We start from the raw sequence: 5,954 nt of genomic DNA on the forward strand, positions 1-5,954 counted from the left end.
CTCTCCCCCTTCCTCTTCACCCTCTACACCACAGACTTCAGCCACTGCACAGAGACCTGCCATCTTCAGAAGTTTTCTGATGACTCTGCGGTGGTTGGATGCATCAGCAGGGATGATGAGACAGAGTACCGGGCTGTGGTCGACTCCTTTGTCACGTGGTGTGAGCAGAATCATCTGCAGCTCAACGTGGCAAAGACCAAGGAACTGATCGTGGACTTCAGGAAGACCAGGAAACACTTGACCCCTGTTTCAATCCAGGGGGTCAGTGTTGACATTGTGGAGGACTATAAATACCTTGGAGTACACATTGACAATAAACTGGACTGGGCTAAAAACACCACAGCACTTTACAGGAAGGGCCAGAGTCGTCTCTATTTTTTGAGGCAACTGAGGTCCTTCAACATCTGTCAGAAAATGCTGAGGATTTTCTATGAGTCTGTTGTGGCCAGTGCGATCCTCTATGCTGTTGCATGCTGGGGGAGCAGGCTGAGGGTCGCAGATGCCAACAGACTTAATAAACTGATCCGTAAGGCCAGCAATGTTGTGGGGATGGAGCTGGACTCCCTCAAGGTGGTGTCGGAGAGGCGGATGCTGTCCAAGATAAAGACAATGTTGGATAACACCTCCCACCCACTCCATGACATGTTGGTCAGTCACAGGAGCTCGTTCAGTGAGAGACTGAGATTACCGAAAAGCACCACTGAACGACACAGGAAATCATTCCTGCCTGTGGCCATCTCCCTGTACAACGCATCCACTTAACACACTGTTTGCTGCTACAGCTACACATGTTTCTTTTCCAACTATTTATTTATAAGTGACTTATGTATGTATGTATGTATATATATGTATATATTGTACTATTCTTAGTTAGCGTATTGTCTGTCTTGTCTTAATGTTGGTTTAAAATGGAGCACTGTAGCAAAAAATAATTTCCCCCAGGGATCAATAAAGTATTCTGATTCTGATTCTGATAGTCAGTTCTAAAAACAGAAAGCATCACACATCATGTAACAGAGAACAGAAAAGAAAAAAAAAGGTCAATAGACATGTATCGTTTGCAAAATATTTTATTAAAAGACAAAGTTTCCTATTAAGATTTCTATGTTTCACGTCACTTTTTAATTTTTACAATCCGGAGCATATCTGAGCCATTTCTGGACTGCTTGAGCAAAGACAAACTCAGACATAGAGTTTGCCCCTACCTGCTGCGTCAGGCCATCTAGGACAAAAATAGACACACACAGAAAAAAAAGACAAAAAAAGTGAATTAGAGCACATGAATAAGCTCTTGTTAATTGACAAAACAAGCCGAAGACCAAAGACTCCATCTCCAGATTAACCGGACATGAAAGTCTTGTTATTAAGAAAGACAAAGTAATATAGCAAAAACCGGACATAGGAAATGTGAAACACACCCAGCACATCAATTGATCCCTTTATTGTTTACTGTAGGCTCATAAAACTACAATAAATGATAAAACTTACCAAATATGCATCTGCACTGCGCTGTCTCTTTAAATGCCATTTTTTGCTGTCTGGTCCTTGTTTTTTTCCCTGCCCAATTGAGTACCGAGGCCAGCTCGTTTGGCGGTGCGGCAGACTCGCACCTCCAGTGTGGTCCCTCCAATCAAGGCAAAGCGCCTCACCTATAGACACATTTTAAGAGATGGAATTAGCGTGTCTCATGTCTTAAATGTGTACGCAAGTGCTTGTGTGTTTAATCAACAGGCATGTTATGTATTTTAATCAAATCTGATAGCTATTACACTTTATAGTTACAAAGTGTACATAACCTTTATATACTTACCATTGCCTTATTTGCCTCCGGTGATTGAAGAGCTGCCCCTGCATTGTTTAGCTCCTCAATGTTGTGCAAAGGCAAATCCAGAGGCAATACCCCAGCATCTACAGATTCATTGCAGCAGGGATGGCGGTTGGCTCTGACCTCCTCACGGAGTTCGTTAACTGCTCTGGTCAGGTCTGACAGCATCGTTAACATCTTTTGTGAGGTCGCATCTGTTTCAAAGAACAATTCTAGAAAGATTAATGGCTTAAGCAGTGGGAGGCGAAAAACGAATATATCCATAAGTGATGGTGTAACATTCTGCATTCAAATATTACCGTATTTCCCGGACTACAAAGCGCACCTGAATATTAGCCGCACAAGCTAAAATCAGTGGAAAATCCTGTTTTGTACATACATTAGCCGCACCTGACCAAAAGCCGCAGGTGTTTCAATGTTGACTTATCATATGTAAGAGAATATGCACAAAGGGAATTGTCAGGAAAGAGATGGCTGTTTGGAGACATCACTTTTATTAATATTTTGAAAAACAAGTTATGGGTACATATTTGCATAACTTTTTAGGTATATGTACAAGTAGCGGTAATTACAAGTACGAAACATGTACTGTGCTTCATAAATGAGTAACAAATGTAGTACATAACAATAACCTACAGCACACCAGAAAAATAGATTCAGACTACCTTTTAGGCTCAGGTGCAGTGACATGGCTTTAACAAGAAGAAAAGTCAGTCATTCACCACCATCTTCCTGCGCACTAAAACCACCAAAGTCCTCTCCTCCAGTGTCGGATACGAACAGGCTCAGGATGGCTACGTCATCCACTCTCAGCTTCTTTCATTCGTTGTCACTTACAAAACCAAAGAAATCCTCGTTGTCAGTGTCAGAGTCGAACCCCCTCTGAAGGGCCGTGGCGGTGTCTTCCTCTCCATAATGCAGCAGTCCAACCCTTTGAAATCCGTTGGTGATCATGGATGTTTTCACACTTTTCCACGCTGTCAGGTTCCACCGGTGGAGTTGAGCATAACTTGCTTTTCGCAAGTTTATCGCCGCTCGTCATCCACGACTCCCGCTGAACGCGTAGCGTTAATTTGAAGTTTGTTTTTCGCGCTACTTGTACAGCACTATGTTGCCTGGCGAATGGACACGTGACCAACATACCACTCTTGAACCCCGATACTGTGTGTCTGATCACATGCCCTCCTGCCAGTCAACGTAGTGCCGTACAACAGCGGAACAAACAAAATAAATCCTCTTACGATATCACAAAAATCTTGGACAATCCATAAAAAAGCCGCAACTGACTAAAAGCCGCAGGGTTCAAAGCTTGTGCAAAAAGTAGCGGCTTATAGCCCGACAATTACGGTAGTTGTTGTAACTGTTAAACGTGTTTACTAGTTTTTGCCTGTCACATATATTTGATATTTGTATATGTAGCTTGCCATCACCAGTGTGTGAATGTGTGTGTGATTGGGTGGATGACTGAATGTGTAAAGCGCTTTGGGGTCCTTAGAGACTAGTAAAAGCGCTATACAAATATAGGCCATTTACCATTTATACCATGTAAACTGTGAAATTCCAAGATTTTCAAACTTGCCTTGTAATAGTGGCCTCACAGAGTCTCTGGAATCTACAGAAAAAAAATCACAACAAGATGACATTCAGGAGTATAAATTGGTGTTTTGAAGATAAGAGTACAATGACATTGTGATGCAGCTTTAAAACTATTTTAAAAGCATACCATCTATAGGGAAGACATCGACATCAGACTGCATGCTGGGGAGATTGCAAAGCTGTGTCGGAAAGTCATGTACGCATGCAACGTAAAGTTAGGTGAGCATGCAACGTACAGTCACGTGGGCATGCCGCGTGAGCATTCGAACTGAGTCTAAAGTTTTGGTTACCTGGAGGGATGTACCACTGTGAGAGGGGTGCTGTGGAATAGTCCAAGTGATCCCTGCTGTAATTTCCCAGTCAACTATACATAAATTGCACGTCGACACGATTTTTTAAAGCTGGTGAACTAGACCAGAAATCATTGATAACAAAAGAACAATAAATCTACTTTCTCCGGTACTTTATACCCGCTCAGTTGCAATGCAATTTAACGCTCAACTACAAATCAATGGCTTTTTGATGGTGACCGGCGCGGAATGATGGTCAACTATAAATAGACATTTTCTCGATGTTGTTGTTGCCACCTGGTCGACTACAAATAGATCAAATATCAATGACAAAAAAACAACGGTAAATCAACATCATTACAATGTCCCTATAGTAAGACCGTCGGTTTACCACAGTATTTCAATGTTGTTATAAGATTGGCATTTCAACCCTGACCGTAACGACGGATCGGATGAAAAATCAACATCAATTCAATGTCGTCTTGCTATCTGGGGAAGCCCATATAAACAGATTTAAGGTATTTAAGCAGCCCTTTCCTGCCCAGTCCGACCAGGCTAAAGCTATTACAAAAGCTACTGGGGTGTTTAGCTGCAGATGAGAGGCTGTATTCCATTGTCCAAAACAAGGGGTTTAAACTATGATGAAGGTGCTTGAGCCATGCCATGATATCCCGTTGCGCATCCACTTTAATGGCAAGATCATTCCAGGCATGTATGAGCAGGAAAAGATTTAAGTTATGGCTGAACTGTCCCAGGCATCTTCTATTGCCCTAACCCATACAAATGGGTGGACCTCCAGGTCAACGGAAAGCTACGTGACCGTGACAGCTCATTATATCACACCGGAGTGCGATATAATGAGCGGTATTATTGTAGGGTCTACCTTACAATATAAAGCACCTTGAGGCGACTGTTGTTGTGATTTGGCGGTTTATAAATAAAATTGAATTGAATTGAGTGGTAGATACAAAGCCCTATACTGACCTATATTGTACCATAATTTTTTTTTTTAATAATTGCGTGGACTGAGCCTAGAGTTTAATGTTTTTAACAGGCAAAACATACTTCAATAAGTAAAAAAGTAAATGTTCAATTTTTGTCTTTTTCTTTTTTTACTGATCCGAAAATTGATCTGATCCATGACTTAAAACCGTGATCCGATCCGAGCCGTGAGAGTTTTGATCCGTTGCACCACTACAAAACAGTGAGGAAATATGATTTGAATTATATCAAGTTTGGATTCTTTTTGGAGTGGCATAGAAGATGACCCCACGCTTAGTGTGTGGCGAAGTTCTTAGCAATGAATGCATGTAACCATCAGTGTTGGGTAAGTTACTTTAAATTAGTAAATGGTAAATGGCCTGTATTTGTATAGCGCATTACTAGTCCCTAAGGACCCCAAAGCGCTTTACACATCCAGTCATCCACCCATTCACACACTGGTGATGGTAAGCTACATTGTAGCCACAGCTGCCCTGGGGCGCACTGACAGAGGCGAGGCTGCCGGACACTGGCGCCACCGGGCCCTCTGACCACCACCAGTAGGCAACAGGTGGCAAGTGTCTTGCCCAAGGACACAACGACCGAGGCTGTCTGAGCCGGGGCTCGAACTGGCAACCTTCCGATTACAAGACGAACATGTTAAAAATAACTGAACTCTTGAGCCACGATCGCCAGCTCTACGGGAAGAAGTTCCTCCTGCGCACACACCATGCGTCCCTCACTTGGCTGCTCAGCTTTAAAGAACCGGAGGGACAGCTAGCCCGGTGGTTGGAGACATTGCAAGATTACCACTTTGAGGTTCGTCACTGGGTCGAGGCTCCCAGTTGTTGTAGTCGCGGGTTCGTCTGTGTGTCTACCCCTGTATTTCTGCCGTGTGTTTCTCCATGTTCCAAGGTTTCACACCTCAGGTTTTCATGTTTCAAGTTTCTCATTGCAGGTTTTTGTTCTTTTCATTGTTATTTTGTAGCTGTTCCCAGTTTAGGTTTTTGTTTGCATAGTTCCCTGCAATGCTCTGCTTTGGTTTTTATTTTGCCTTTCATTGTTAATAAATTTTCTCACAACTACGCTATTGTCCATGCTTGCGTTTGGGTTCAAATCCTCCTCCTCCAGACGATCTGCCACGCAGATCATGACAAGGTGACAGTCAGCAGAGTTTTAGGACAGTTGTCTACCAGTTGTGTATGGCAGTTGTCTGCGGTTTAATAGGCGAGTGGGTCTATCACATGCTTTGCCATGTGACT

At 42.9% G+C, this 5,954-nt stretch overlaps 1 long non-coding RNA gene across 1 annotated transcript; it reads right to left on the bottom strand.

The window, feature by feature from the left end:
- Positions 1 to 412: 412 nt before the first annotated feature.
- Positions 413 to 5,074, bottom strand: LOC147310020 (uncharacterized). The gene is made up of 3 exons (XR_015125662.1): positions 1,811 to 5,074; positions 1,489 to 1,649; positions 413 to 1,222 (listed from the first exon to the last, which is right to left on the bottom strand). It is a non-coding gene; the product is annotated as an uncharacterized LOC147310020 (long non-coding RNA).
- Between the last annotated feature and the right edge of the window lie 880 nt (positions 5,075 to 5,954).

Source organism: Aulonocara sp. 'chitande type north' Nkhata Bay, linkage group LG17, assembly GCF_057382095.1.
Source record: "Aulonocara sp. 'chitande type north' Nkhata Bay isolate Kocher_YH1m ecotype deep benthic linkage group LG17, A_spYH_male_GT1.1, whole genome shotgun sequence".
NCBI classification, from domain to species: Eukaryota; Metazoa; Chordata; class Actinopteri; order Cichliformes; family Cichlidae; genus Aulonocara; species Aulonocara sp. 'chitande type north' Nkhata Bay.